Source organism: Gorilla gorilla, chromosome 10, assembly GCF_029281585.2.
Source record: "Gorilla gorilla gorilla isolate KB3781 chromosome 10, NHGRI_mGorGor1-v2.1_pri, whole genome shotgun sequence".
NCBI lineage: Eukaryota > Metazoa > Chordata > Mammalia > Primates > Hominidae > Gorilla > Gorilla gorilla.
Genome location: NC_073234.2, coordinates 15,583,846 through 15,598,857, shown reverse-complemented (window position 1 = coordinate 15,598,857; position 15,012 = coordinate 15,583,846). Strand labels below are relative to the sequence as shown.

Genomic DNA, 15,012 nt, shown 5'->3' with positions numbered 1-15,012 from the left:
GATACATACTGTTGCATAGCCTTGAAAATAATAATTTTTAATTGAGTGGAATAATAATAATAATATTGCTAAAAGTAGCAGCTGGCCAGGTGTGGTGGCTCACACTGGTAATCGCAACACTTTGGGAGGCTGAGGCATGAGGATGGCTTGAGGCCAAGAGTTTGTGATAGGCCTTGGAAACAAAGGGGGAATCACCATCCCTACCGAAAAAAACATGAATTAGCCTAGTGTGGTGGCATGTTCCTGTAGTCCCAGCTGCTTGGGAGGCTGAGGTGGGAGGATCACTTGAGCCCAGGGAGGCTGAGACTGCAGTGAGTCATGATCAGGCCTTTGCACTCCAGCCTGGGTGACAGAGTGAGACCGTGTCTCGAAACAACAAAAAAGTAGCAGCTAACATCAACTGACATTTTATACCAGGTGCCTATTGATACCATGGTTTAATTTCTTAGAACTGTTTCTTATTTCACTTACCAACTCTGTCTTCAGTTACTCCCAGATTTTTACTGTCTGTGTGCAGATGACCTTTCGTTTAGATTGAATTGTCTCCCCAGAAGTAAGATTACTGTGAGTCATGGTGAATGGACATTCTCATTACCCTTGATGTAAATTGACAGGGTTTTGGGTGCCTCCCAGCTATACTCTTAGCACTTTGGGAGGCTAAGAGAGGAGGATTGCTTGAGGCCAAGAGTTGGAGGAGGCAGTATGGCAGTATGGTGAGACCCTGTCTCCATTATTTTAAAAAATTGACAGGCTTTACCCGGGAAGGCTTATACACAATTTAAACACCCCTCATAGTATAAGAAAGTGCCCATTTCACTGCACCTTTGCCAGCACAGGGTATTATAATTTAGTAAGTCATTTTTTGTTTGATTATTTTAAATAGACAAAAGACCTCATGTTACTTTACTTGTCACATTTCAACATCTTTCCTCAGCTTATTGGCTCTATTTCTTTTGTGTCTGTAAATGGTTGTTGCTGTTTTGGTCTTTGAGACAGGGTCTTGCTCTGTCACCAGGCTGGACTGTAGTGGCATAATCATGCCTCACTGCAGCCTTGACCTCCCAGGCTCAAACTTCAGTATTCTGAGTAGCTGGGACTACAAGTGTGCACCACCACTCTCAGCTAACTTTTTCTTCTTTTGGATAGAGACAGGGTCTCACTGTGTTGTCCAGACCGGTCTCTAGCTCCTGGCCTTAAGCAATCCTCCTGCATTAGCTTCTCAAATTGCTGGAATTTCAGGCATGAGCCACCATGCCTGGCCTGGGCTAGTCCTATATTCTCTAGCGTTCTGTTTACTTTGTGCTAGCCAATCTCTCATTATGCTGTTCACCTGTTATAATGAATAATTGTCCGTATTAAATTTTACCACTTTAAACTTTTGAGTGGTTTATGCTTCCTGATTGGACTCTGACTAATATGTTAGGAAGGGTCCCAGGAGATAAACCCACACAGATGGGATTTGGGCATAGGTTTGGTTTCCCAGGGGGCAGTGCTGAGCTCTTTGCCAGTGGGAAATGGGATGCTGGTGATTTCCAGTAGGTGACCTCACAGTGACTCAAGCTACCACTTACTGTTGATTGTGATGAAATGCCAGCTGAGGCACATGCCTTGGGAGCTAAGTGGTTGCTGCCCTTGACCACTGTGAAGACTGGTTTGGGAAGGGTCGCTTTGGATGCACTTGAGCAGGGGTCCCCAACCCCTGAGCCATGGAGCCGTAAGGAGCCACACAGCAGGAGGTGAGTGGTGTCGAGTGAGGGAGTGAGGGAAGCTTCGTCTGTATTTACAGCCACTCCCCTTTGCTCACATTCCCGCCTGAGCTCCACCTTCTCAGATGAGCAGCAGCATTAGATTCTCATAGGAGAATGCACCCTGTTTTGAACCGTGCATGTGAGGGATCTAGGTTGCGCTGTCCTTATGAGAATCTAATACCTATTGATCTGTCACTTTCTCCCATCACGCTCAGGTGGGACCATCCAGTTTCAGGAAAACGAGCTTAACATGCCCACTGATTCTACATTATGGTGAGTTCTATAATTATTTTATTATATATTACAGTGTAATAATGGAAATGAAGTGCCTAATAAATGTAAATGTGCTTAAATCTTTTGGCCCAGCTCCTACCTCCCGGCAACCTCACCAGGCCCAGAACTCTCTCCAGTCAACCTCTACAGACCAAGCTCATGACTCACAATGGCCTATTTAGGCCCATACCCTACCTCACGGCAGTCTCCGCAGATGAGCCTACTGCCTCACAACAGCCTCCACAGGCACAGCTCCATCGTTACAATGGCCTCTTTAGACCCACCTCCTGCCTCCCAGCCTTCTCTCCAGGCCCTGAACTTTCTCCGTAAGTTGAGGTAGCTGGGACTGTAGGTATACATGACGATACTTGGCTAATTTTTAAATTGTTTTGTAGACATGGGGTCTCACTTTGTTGGCCAGGCTGGTGTCAAACTAATGGCCTCAAGTGACCCTTCCACCCCTGCCTCCCATCCTAGAGGTGTGTGCCACCACAAGGAGCACTTGTTCAATTTTCTAAAGAAAAAATTTCTAAAGTAAGGCTGTGGGATGATGGCAGGAAGATAAAAGAAAAACGAAGAATAAGTTAAAATGACTTATTCACACATATTCTTTTGACAGCAAGAAGAACTTTTAGTATATACATTCCTTACAAACAAACAAATGGCAGATAAACAATGTTGTATAGGAACTTCAACACACACTGTACAATATTCCCACTTTGCTGACATAAGTTATGGAAATTTCGTGGTTTACTTGAGTGTCGCTACCAGTGTTTTGCTTCTCTGATGATTTTTATCAACTTCCTCATCTGTTAACTTCTCTCCAAGGTATGTCATGTCACGACATAGTGCCGCTGCATGAACATGGCCAGTGTCTTCCTATTAAACATGTAGAATGCTTTCCTAATTTCTCTTTTTACTCTCTGTCTTTGTGTTCTGCATTTTCCTTACTTTTATTGTCAGAAACTCCAGAAAGTCAGTCGTACTAATTTATCACGATTTGCTTTATTAATTTATACTTTGCTTATATGGAATTTTGCCCAACGGACCTCATTACAATTTCTTTTTTTTTTCCTTTTTTTAAATTTTTTTTATTTTTTATTTTTTTATTATACTTTAAGTTTTAGGGTACATGTGCACATTGTGCAGGTTAGTTGCATATGTATACATGTGCCATGCTGGTGCGCTGCATCCACTAACTCGTCATCTAGCATTAGGTATATCTCCCAATGCTATCCCTCCCCCCTCCCCCCACCCCACAACAGTCCCCAGAGTGTGATATTCCCCTTCCTGTGTCCATGTGATCTCATTGTTCAATTCCCACCTATGAGTGAGAATATGCGGTGTTTGGTTTTTTGTTCTTGCGATAGTTTACTGAGAATGATGGTTTCCAATTTCATCCATGTCCCTACAAAGGACATGAATTCATCATTTTTTATGGCTGCATAGTATTCCATGGTGTATATGTGCCACATTTTCTTAATCCAGTCTATCATTGTTGGACATTTGGGTTGGTTCCAAGTCTTTGCTATTGTGAATAATGCCGCAATAAACATACATGTGCATGTGTCTTTATAGCAGCATGATTTATAGTCCTTTGGGTATATACCCAGTAATGGGATGGCTGGGTCAAATGGTATTTCTAGTTCTAGATCCCTGAGGAATCGCCACACTGACTTCCACAATGGTTGAACTAGTTTACAGTCCCACCAACAGTGTAAAAGTGTTCCTATTTCTCCACATCCTCTCCAGCACCTGTTGTTTCCTGACTTTTTAATGATTGCCATTCTAACTGGTGTGAGATGATATCTCATAGTGGTTTTGATTTGCATTTCTATGATGGCCAGTGATGATGAGCATTTTTTCATGTGTTTTTTGGCTGCATAAATGTCTTCTTTTGAGAAGTGTCTGTTCATATCCTTCGCCCACTTTTTGATGGGGTTGTTTGTTTTTTTCTTGTAAATTTGTTTGAGTTCATTGTAGATTCTGGATATTAGCCCTTTGTCAGATGAGTAGGTTGCGAAAATTTTCTCCCATGTTGTAGCTTGCCTGTTCACTCTGATGGTAGTTTCTTTTGCTGTGCAGAAGCTCTTTAGTTTAATTAGATCCCATTTGTCAATTTTGTCTTTTGTTGCCATTGCTTTTGGTGTTTTGGACATGAAGTCCTTGCCCACGCCTATATCCTGAATGGTAATGCCTAGGTTTTCTTCTAGGGTTTTTATGGTTTTAGGTCTAACGTTTAAATCTTTAATCCATCTTGAATTGATTTTTGTATAAGGTGTAAGGAAGGGATCCAGTTTCAGCTTTCTACATATGGCTAGCCAGTTTTCCCAGCACCATTTATTAAATAGGGAATCGTTTCCCCATTGCTTGTTTTTCTCAGGTTTGTCAAAGATCAGATAGTTGTAGGTATGCGGTGTTATTTCTGAGGGCTCTGTTCTGTTCCATTGATCTATATCTCTGTTTTGGTACCAGTACCGTGCTGTTTTTGTTACTGTAGCCTTGTAGTATAGTTTGAAGTCAGGTAGTGTGATGCCTCCAGCTTTGTTCTTTTGGCTTAGGATTGACTTGGCAATGCGGGCTCTTTTTTGGTTCCATGTGAACTTTAAAGTAGTTTTTTCCAATTCTGTGAAGAAAGTCATTGGTAGCTTGATGGGGATGGCATTGAATCTGTAAATGACCTTGGGCAGTATGGCCATTTTCACGATATTGATTCTTCCTACCCATGAGCATGGAATGTTCTTCCATTTGTTTGTATCCTCTTTTATTTCCTTCAGCAGTGGTTTGTAGTTCTCCTTGAAGAGGTCCTTCACATCCCTTGTAAGTTGGATTCCTAGGTATTTTATTCTCTTTGAAGCAATTGTGAATGGGAGTTCACTCATGATTTGGCTCTCTGTTTGTCTGTTTTTGGTGTATAAGAATGCTTGTGATTTTTGTACATTGATTTTGTATCCTGAGACTTTGCTGAAGTTGCTTATCAGCTTAAGGAGATTTTGGGCTGAGACAATGGGGTTTTCTAGATAAACAATCATGTCGTCTGCAAACAGGGACAATTTGACTTCCTCTTTTCCTAATTGAATACCCTTTATTTCCTTCTCCTGCCTGATTGCCCTGGCCAGAACTTCCAACACTATGTTGAATAGGAGTGGTGAGAGAGGGCATCCCTGTCTTGTGCCAGTTTTCAAAGGGAATGCTTCCAGTTTTTGCCCATTCAGTATGATATTGGCTGTGGGTTTGTCATAGATAGCTCTTATTATTTTGAAATACGTCCCATCAATACCTAATTTATTGAGAGTTTTTAGCATGAAGCGTTGTTGAATTTTGTCAAAGGCTTTTTCTGCATCTATTGAGATAATCATGTGGTTTTTGTCTTTGGCTCTGTTTATATGCTGGATTACATTTATTGATTTGCGTATATTGAACCAGCCTTGCATCCCAGGGATGAAGCCCACTTGATCATGGTGGATAAGCTTTTTGATGTGCTGCTGGATTCGGTTTGCCAGTATTTTATTGAGGATTTTTGCATCAATGTTCATCAAGGATATTGGTCTAAAATTCTCTTTTTTGGTTGTGTCTCTGCCCGGCTTTGGTATCAGAACGATGCTGGCCTCATAAGATGAGTTAGGGAGGATTCCCTCTTTTTCTATTGATTGGAATAGTTTCAGAAGCAATGGTACCAGTTCCTCCTTGTACCTCTGGTAGAATTCGGCTGTGAATCCATCTGGTCCTGGACTCTTTTTGGTTGGTAAACTATTGATTATTGCCACAATTTCAGCTCCTGTTATTGGTCTATTCAGAGATTCAATTTCTTCCTGGTTTAGTCTTGGGAGAGTGTATGTGTCGAGGAATGTATCCATTTCTTCTAGATTTTCTAGTTTATTTGCGTAGAGGTGTTTGTAGTATTCTCTGATGGTAGTTTGTATTTCTGTGGGATCGGTGGTGATATCCCCTTTATCATTTTTTATTGTGTCTATTTGATTCTTCTTTTTTTCTTTATTAGTCTTGCTAGCGGTCTATCAATTTTGTTGATCCTTTCAAAAAACCAGCTCCTGGATTCATTGATTTTTTGAAGGGTTTTTTGTGTCTCTATTTCCTTCAGTTCTGCTCTGATTTTAGTTATTTCTTGCCTTCTGCTAGCTTTTGAATGTGTTTGCTCTTGCTTTTCTAGTTCTTTTAATTGTGATGTTAGGGTGTCAATTTTGGATCTTTCCTGCTTTCTCTTGTGGGCATTTAGTGCTATAAATTTCCCTCTACACACTGCTTTGAATGCATCCCAGAGATTCTGGTATGTTGTGTCTTTGTTCTCGTTGGTTTCAAAGAACATCTTTATTTCTGCCTTCATTTCGTTATGTACCCAGTAGTCATTCAGGAGCAGGTTGTTCAGTTTCCATGTAGTTGAGCGGCTTTGAGTGAGATTTTTAATCCTGAGTTCTAGTTTGATTGCACTGTGGTCTGAGAGATAGTTTGTTATAATTTCTGTTCTTTTACATTTGCTGAGGAGAGCTTTACTTCCAACTATGTGGTCAATTTTGGAATAGGTGTGGTGTGGTGCTGAAAAAAATGTATATTCTGTTGATTTGGGGTGGAGAGTTCTGTAGATGTCTATTAGGTCCGCTTGGTGCAGAGCTGAGTTCAATTCCTGGGTATCCTTGTTGACTTTCTGTCTCGTTGATCTGTCTAATGTTGACAGTGGGGTGTTAAAGTCTCCCATTATTAATGTGTGGGAGTCTAAGTCTCTTTGTAGGTCACTCAGGACTTGCTTTATGAATCTGGGTGCTCCTGTATTGGGTGCATATATATTTAGGATAGTTAGCTCCTCTTGTTGAATTGATCCCTTTACCATTATGTAATGGCCTTCTTTGTCTCTTTTGATCTTTGTTGGTTTAAAGTCTGTTTTATCAGAGACTAGGATTGCAACCCCTGCCTTTTTTTGTTTTCCATTTGCTTGGTAGATCTTCCTCCATCCTTTTATTTTGAGCCTATGTGTGTCTCTGCACGTGAGATGGGTTTCCTGAATACAGCACACTGATGGGTCTTGACTCTTTATCCAACTTGCCAGTCTGTGTCTTTTAATTGGAGAATTTAGTCCATTTACATTTAAAGTCAATATTGTTATGTGTGAATTTGATCCTGTCATTATGATGTTAGCTGGTGATTTTGCTCATTAGTTGATGCAGTTTCTTCCTAGTCTCGATGGTCTTTACATTTTGGCATGATTTTGCAGCGGCTGGTACTGGTTGTTCCTTTCCATGTTTAGTGCTTCCTTCAGGAGCTCTTTTAGGGCAGGCCTGGTGGTGACAAAATCTCTCAGCATTTGCTTGTCTGTAAAGTATTTTATTCCTCCTTCACTTATGAAGCTTAGTTTGGCTGGATATGAAATTCTGAGTTGAAAATTCTTTTCTTTAAGAATGTTGAATATTGGCCCCCACTCTCTTCTGGCTTGTAGGGTTTCTGCCGAGAAATCCGCTGTTAGTCTGATGGGCTTCCCTTTGAGGGTAACCCGACCTTTCTCTCTGGCTGCCCTTAACATTTTTTCCTTCATTTCAACTTTGGTGAATCTGACAATTATGTGTCTTGGAGTTGCTCTTCTCGAGGAGTATCTTTGTGGCGTTCTCTGTATTTCCTGAATCTGAATGTTGGCCTGCCTTGCTAGATTGGGGAAGTTCTCCTGGATAATATCCTGCAGAGTGTTTTCCAACTTGGTTCCATTCTCCGCATCACTTTCAGGTACACCAATCAGATGTAGATTTGGTCTTTTCACATAGTCCCATATTTCTTGGAGGCTTTGCTCATTTCTTTTTATTCTTTTTTCTCTAGACTTCCCTTCTTGCTTCATTTCATTCATTTCATCTTCCATTGCTGATACCCTTTCTTCCAGTTGATCGCATCGGCTCCTGAGGCTTCTGCATTCTTCATGTAGTTCTCGAGCCTTGGTTTTCAGCTCCATCAGCTCCTTTAAGCACTTCTTTGTATTGGTTATTCTAGTTATACATTCTTCTAAATTTTTTTCAAAGTTTTCAACTTCTTTGCCTTTGGTTTGAATGTCCTCCCGTAGCTCAGAGTAATTTGATCGTCTGAAGCCTTCTTCTCTCAGCTCGTCAAAATCATTCTCCATCCAGCTTTGTTCCATTGCTGGTGAGGAACTGCGTTCCTTTGGAGGAGGAGAGGTGCTCTGCGTTTTAGAGTTTCCAGTTTTTCTGTTCTGTTTTTTCCCCATCTTTGTGGTTTTATCTACTTTTGGTCTTTGATGATGGTGATGTACAGATGGGTTTTCGGTGTGGATGTCCTTTCTGTTTGTTAGTTTTCCTTCTAAGAGACAGGACCCTCAGCTGCAGGTCTGTTGGAATACCCTGCCGTGTGAGGTGTCAGTGTGCCCCTGCTGGGGGGTGCCTCCCAGTTAGGCTGCTCGGGGGTCAGGGGTCAGGGAACCACTTGAGGAGGCAATCTGCCCGTTCTCAGATCTCCAGCTGCGTGCTGGGAGAACCACTGCTCTCTTCAAAGCTGTCAGACAGGGACATTTAAGTCTGCAGAGGTTACTGCTGTCTTTTTGTTTGTCTGTGCCCTGCCCCCAGAGGTGGAGCCTACAGAGGCAGGCAAGCCTCCTTGATCTGTGGTGGGCTCCACCCAGTTCGAGCTTCCCGGCTGCTTTGTTTACCTAAGCAAGCCTGGGCAATGGCGGGCGCCCCTCCCCCAGCCTCGCTGCCGCCTTGCAGTTTGATCTCAGACTGCTGTGCTAGCAATCAGCGAGATTCTGTGGGCGTAGGACCCTCCGAGTCAGGTGTGGGATATAGTCTCGTGGTGCGCCGTTTTTTAAGCCGGTCTGAAAAGCGCAATATTCGGGTGGGAGTGACCCGATTTTCCAGGTGCGTCCGTCACCCCTTTCTTTGACTCGGAAAGGGAACTCCCTGACCCCTTGCGCTTCCCAGGTGAGGCAATGCCTCGCCCTGCTTCAGCTGGCGCATGGTGCGCGCACCCACTGGCCTGCGCCCACTGTCTGGCACTCCCTAGTGAGATGAACCCGGTACCTCAGATGGAAATGCAGAAATCACCCATCTTCTGCGTCGCTCACGCTGGGAGCTGTAGACCGGAGCTGTTCCTATTCGGCCATCTTGGCTCCTCCCCCCCTCATTACAATTTCTAACCTGTTTTATTTTGTTTTTTTTCTCTGAGACAGGCTCTCCCTCTGTTGTCCAAGGCTGGAGTGTAGTAGTGCTATCGCAGCTGACTGCAGCCTCAACCTTCCAGGCTGAAGCGATCCTCCCATCTCAACCTCCCACGTGGCTGAGACTACAGGTGCTTGCCACTATGCCCAACTAATATTTGGAATTTTCGTATACGTGGATTCCAGAGAGGTGACAGCAAAACGTGAGTAAGCATGGATTTTGGTATATGCAGAGATGGGGGGCTGGAACTAATTCTGTATACTGAGGGACAGCGACTGTATATGTTTTTACAATTACACTGTAGGATATGTACTGTTGCATAGCCTTGAAAATAATAATTTTTAATTGAGTGGAATAATAATAATATTGCTAAAAGTAGCAGCTGGCCAGGTGTGGTGGCTCACACTGGTAATCACAACACTTTGGGAGGCTGAGGCATGAGGATGGCTTGAGGCCAAGAGTTTGTGATAGGCCTTGGAACAAAGGGGGAGTTACCATCCCTACCGAAAAAAACATGAATTAGCCTAGTGTGGTGGCATGTTCCTGTAGTCCCAGCTACTTGGGAGGCTGAGGTGGGAGGATCACTTGAGCCCAGGGAGTCTGAGACTGCAGTGAGTCATGATCAGGCCTTTGCACTCCAGCCTGGGTGACAGAGTGAGACCGTGTCTCAAAACAACAAAAAAGTAGCAGCTAACATCAACTGACCTTTTATACCAGGTGCCTATTGATATCATAGTTTAATTTCTTAGAACCGTTTCTTATTTCACTTACCAACTCTGTCTTCAGTTACTCCCAGATTTTTACTGTGTTTGTACAGATGACCTTTTGTTTAGATTGAATTGTCTCCCCAGAAGTAAGATTACTGTGAGTCATGGTGAATGGACATTCTCATTACCCTTGATGTAAATTGACAGGGTTTTGGGTGCCTCCCAGCTATAATCTTAGCACTTTGGGAGGCTAAGAGAGGAGGATTGCTTGAGGCCAAGAGTTGGAGGAGGGAGTACGGCAGTATGGTGAGACCCTGTCTCCATTATTTTAAAAAATTGACAGGCTTTACCCGGGAAGGCTTATACACAATTTAAACATCCCTCATAGTATAAGAAAGTGCCCATTTCACTGCACCTTTGCCAGCACAGGGTATTATAATTTAGTAAGTCATTTTTTGTTTGATTATTTTAAATAGACAAAAGACCTCATATTACTTTACTTGTCACATTTCAACATCTTTTCTTAGCTTATTAGCTCTATCTCTTTTCTGTCCGTAAACGGTTGTTGTTGTTTTGTTCTTTGAGACAGGGTCTTGCTCTGTCACCAGGCTGGACTGTAGTGGCATAATCATGCCTCACTGCAGCCTTGACCTCCCAGGCTCAAACTTCAGCATTCTGAGTAGCTGGGACTACAAGTGTGCACCACCACTCCCAGCTAACTTTTTTCTTTTTTTTGGATAGAGACAGGGTCTCACTGTGTTGTCCAGACCGGTCTCTAGCTCCTGGCCTTAAGCAATCCTCCTGCATTAGCTTCTCAAATTGCTGGAATTTCAGGCATGAGCCACCATGCCTGGCCTGGGCTAGTCGTGTATTCTCTAGAGTTCTGTTTACTTTGTGCTAGCCAATCTCTCATTATGCTGTTCACCTGTTATAATGAATAATTGTCCGTATTAAATTTTACCACTTTAAACTTTTGAGTGGTTTATGCTTCCTGATTGGACTCTGACTAATATGTTAGGAAGGGTCCCAGGAGATAAACCCACACAGATGGGATTTGGGCATAGGTTTGGTTTCCCAGGGGGCAGTGCTGAGCTCTTTGCCAGTGGGAAATGGGATGCTGGTGATTTCCAGGAAGTGACCTCACAATGACTCAAGCTACCACTTACTGTTGATTGTGACGAAATGCCAGCTGAGGCACATGCCTTGGGAGCTAAGTGGTTGCTGCCCTTGACCACTGTGAAGACTGGTGTGGGAAGGGTCGCTTTGAATGCACTTGAGCAGGGGTCCCCAACCCCTGAGCCATGGAGCCGTAAGGAGCCACACAGCAGGAGGTGAGTGGTGTCGAGTGAGGGAGTGAGGGAAGCTTCGTCTGTATTTACAGCCACTCCCCTTTGCTCACATTCCCGCCTGAGCTCCACCTTCTCAGATGAGCAGCAGCATTAGATTCTCATAGGAGAACGCACCCTGTTTTGAACCGTGCATGTGAGGGATCTAGGTTGCGCTGTCCTTATGAGAATCTAATACCTATTGATCTGTCACTTTCTCCCATCACGCTCAGGTGGGACCATCCAGTTTCAGGAAAACAAGCTTAACACGCCCACTGATTCTACATTATGGTGAGTTCTATAATTATTTTATTATGTATTGATATCTAATAAATATATATTTATTATATATATTAATATGTTAAATATATTAATATATTATATTATTATATATTGTAATAATGGAAATAAAGTGCCTAATAAATGTAAATGTGCTTAAATCTTTTGGCCCAGCTCCTACTTCCCGGCAGCCTCTCCAGGCCCAGAACTCTCTCCAGTCAGCCTCTACAGACCAAGCTCATGACTCACAGTGACCTATTTAGGCCCATACCCCACCTCATGGCAGTCTCCGTAGATGAGCCTACTGCCTCACAACAGCCTCCACAGACACAGCTCCATCGTTATAATGGCCTCTTTAGACCCAGCTCCTGCCTCCCAGCCTTCTCTCCAGGCCCTGAGCTTTCTCAAGTCAACCTCACCAGGCCCAGCTCATGCTTCTTTGCAGCCTCTCCAGGCCCATCTCCTGCATCTTGGCCCCTCCAGGCTCAGCCTCTGCCTCCCGTCGGCCTCTACAGTCCCAACATCTACCTCACAGTAGATTCTTCAGGCCCAGCATCTGCCTCACTGTGGACCCCCCAAGCCAAGCTCCCAACCTTTCAGCAGCTTCTACACACCCAGCTCCCGCCTGCCAGTGGCCTCTTCAGGCCCATGTGGCTCATTCCTCACAACAGCCTTTCCAGGCCCAGTTTTTCCCTTCCGGCAGCCTCTCTGGGCTGAGAACCTCCTCAAGTCGGCCTCTCCAGACCACTTGCACCCTCCAGGCGTTCTCTCCGGGCCAAGCTCCTCTTCCTGGCTGTGTCTCCAAGCCCGACTTCTGCCTCTCAACAACCTCTTTGGACTCAGTGCCTACCCATCTCCTGGCGTCCTTGGTCGGCCCACAGCTTCCTCAAGCCAAGCTCCCCAGGCCCAGGTCAGGCCTCACGGTGGCCTCTCCAGGATGAGCTCCTGCACTCCGATGGCACCTGCAGGCCCCAAATGGTCTCCGGTCGGTGGGCTTCTCCACGCCAAGCTTGGGCCTCCCGGCGACCTCTGCAGGCCCAAGTTGTCCTGAAGTCGGCATCTCCCGGCCGTGCCTCCCAGCAAGTAAGCAAGCTCTTTTGGCTCAACTCCTGCCCAGCTCCCAACCGCCTTTGTAGGTCCCGAACTTTCTCCAGCCAAGTACTTCGGGCCTAATTCCTGCCACCCGGTGGCCTGTACGGGCCCAGCAATGGTTGGAGAGTGGCCTCTGCAGGTCCCGCTCTTGCCCCCACGGCGGCCTCCCGGGGCCAAGTCCCTGCCTGCCTCCCAGCAGCCTGCGTGCGGCCTAGCTCCTCCCTCACGGTGGCCTGTTGATGCCCATGCCTCTGGTACCCTGCCCAGAGGCATGAGCCCCTGCCACACACTGGCTCCTCCCACGCTGAGAGAGGTCAGCGTGAGCCCTTGCCTCACACCGGCCCCTCACTCGCTGACAGAGGTCAACATGAGCCCCTTGCCTCACACCGGCCCCTCCCACGCTGACAGAGGTCAGCCTGAGCCCCTTGCCTCACACCGGCCCCTCACTCGCTGACAGAGGTCAGCCTGAGCCCCTTGCCTCACACCGGCCCCTCCCTCGCTCACAGAGGTCAGCCTCAGCCCCTTGCCTCACACTGGCCCCTCCCACGCTGACAGAGGTCAGCCTCAGCCCCTAGCCTCACACCGGCCCCTCTCACGCTGAGAGAGGTCAGCATGAGCCCCTGCCTCAACAGGCTACCGTGAGGGAGGAGCAGGGTCGCACGCGGGCTGCTGGGAGGCAGGCAGCGACTTGGACCTGGGAGGTCGTGGTGGGGCGAGAGCTGGGCCTGGAGACACCCCTGGGAGGCAACAGTGGGGCCTACAGACTCTGTTCTCCAGCCGGAGCTGGGACTGTTCAGGTACTGGGAGGTGGGATGTGGGTCTGAAGAGCTTGGTTGCAGAAACTTCGGGGTCTACAAACGCAGGCGGGAGCTGAGCCAAAAAAGCTTGTTTGCTGGGAGGCGGGAGATGCAGCCAGGAGGAACAGCTGTGCCTGCAGAGGCCGCCATGCGGGAGGCGGAGGCCGGGCCTCCTCAAATCGGCCTCTCCAGACCCACTTGCAGCCTCCCGGCATCCTCTCCGGGCCCAGCTCTTCCTCCCGGCTGCGTCTCCAGGCCTGACTCTGGCCTCCCAACAACGTCTTTGGACTCAGCTCCTGCCCAGCTCCCAGCAGGCCCAAGTCGTCGTCAAGTTGGCCTGGAATTGGGCCTGGAAGAGCAGCAAGTCGGCCTCCCTGGGCCCAGCTCCGTCCTCTCAGCGGCCTCTCCAGGTGCAAAACTTCCTCGAGTCAGCCTCTCCAGGCCCAGCTCCTCCTGCCTCCCAGTGGCCTCTTTCAGCCCAGACCAGCTCATGGCTCTTGGCGGCCTTCCCAGGCCCCGCTTTTGACTTTTGGTGGCCTCTTCAGGCCCAGAACTTGACCTCCAGTGGGCCTTTGCAGGCCCGGCCTCCTGCCTCTCGAAGGCCTGCACGGGCCCGGACTCACAGCGGCCTCACAGCAGACTCTCCATGCCCAGCTAGCTCTCGCCTCATTGCGGCCTCCCGAGTCCAAAGCTCCTGCCTCTCGGCTGCTTCGGCAGGCCCAACTCCCACCTGCCAGTGGCCTCTTTAGGCCCAGCTCATTCCTCACAACGGCCTTCCCAGGCCCCGTTTTTCCCTTCCGGCAGCCTCTTGGCCTCTAATTTGTTTATCTTTTGTGTATAAATCCCAAAATATTGAATTTTGGAATATTTCTACCATTATGTAAATATTTTGGTAGGTGATTTATTTGGGGTGAGTTTCTGCACCAAGCCCGAATTTTTTATTTTATTTTCCTTATTATTTGGTGTTAAACAGGTTTAATGATGGTCATGGCAAATTTTTGGCACAATGAAAAATATCGCCCATGATCAACGTGTTCTGTTCTGGGGAAGGGGGCAAAGGCAGGGTGAATCACTTTCTTAAAAAGTATAGCTCAAGTTGGGAGTGCAGAGGGAATGGGGAGAAAACCCTCCCGCTGCCTGTGTCGAAGTGCAGGAGCCCCCACCCCCATACTCACCTGAGTCCAGCCCCTCTGGGGAAAGAAGGGGTGCATGAACTCCCCCTAGTCCACAGGCACCTCCCTGTGGCCCAAGGCCCTCTTCACACTCCATCTTGTAGCCCCAACAGGAGCTATTTTCCGAAAAGTGAAAAGCTCTGAAGGTCCCACAATTCATGGTATGTACACCTCCCTCACCAGGGGCTGCAAAGTGGCCTGGAGCTCCATACTGAGTAGAAGTCTTTGGGCCAGAGTCAGCATCTGGCTGACGGTCCGGATATCCTGGTTGGAGTGACCCTGGTGCTCCCTGCCAGGGCCTGGTGCCGCTTGCTGAAGATCATGACCGCCACTCATGGGCCACCGATGTGGTCCTTGTCCCATTTGTTGGGGCTGCGTCCATCCTTCTCAGAAGATGAGTCCTGTTCCTTGCGCAGGGCACTGAGGGACTGGGCCTGACATCATCTGAGTGGTAGA

The 15,012-nt window shown here is 46.7% G+C and overlaps 1 long non-coding RNA gene across 1 annotated transcript in view; it reads left to right on the top strand.

Annotated features, from left to right (window-relative positions):
• The window catches only part of LOC134756539 (uncharacterized), a 33,336-nt gene extending 20,608 nt beyond the window's left edge, over positions 1 to 12,728 (top strand). Inside the window, exons 12-16 of the long non-coding RNA XR_010129281.1 lie at positions 1,964 to 2,021; positions 2,115 to 2,347; positions 9,196 to 9,390; positions 11,450 to 11,507; positions 11,670 to 12,728. This is a non-coding gene — a long non-coding RNA (uncharacterized lncRNA). The remainder of the gene's footprint in view (positions 1 to 1,963; positions 2,022 to 2,114; positions 2,348 to 9,195; positions 9,391 to 11,449; positions 11,508 to 11,669) is intronic.
• Positions 12,729 to 15,012: the final 2,284 nt, after the last annotated feature.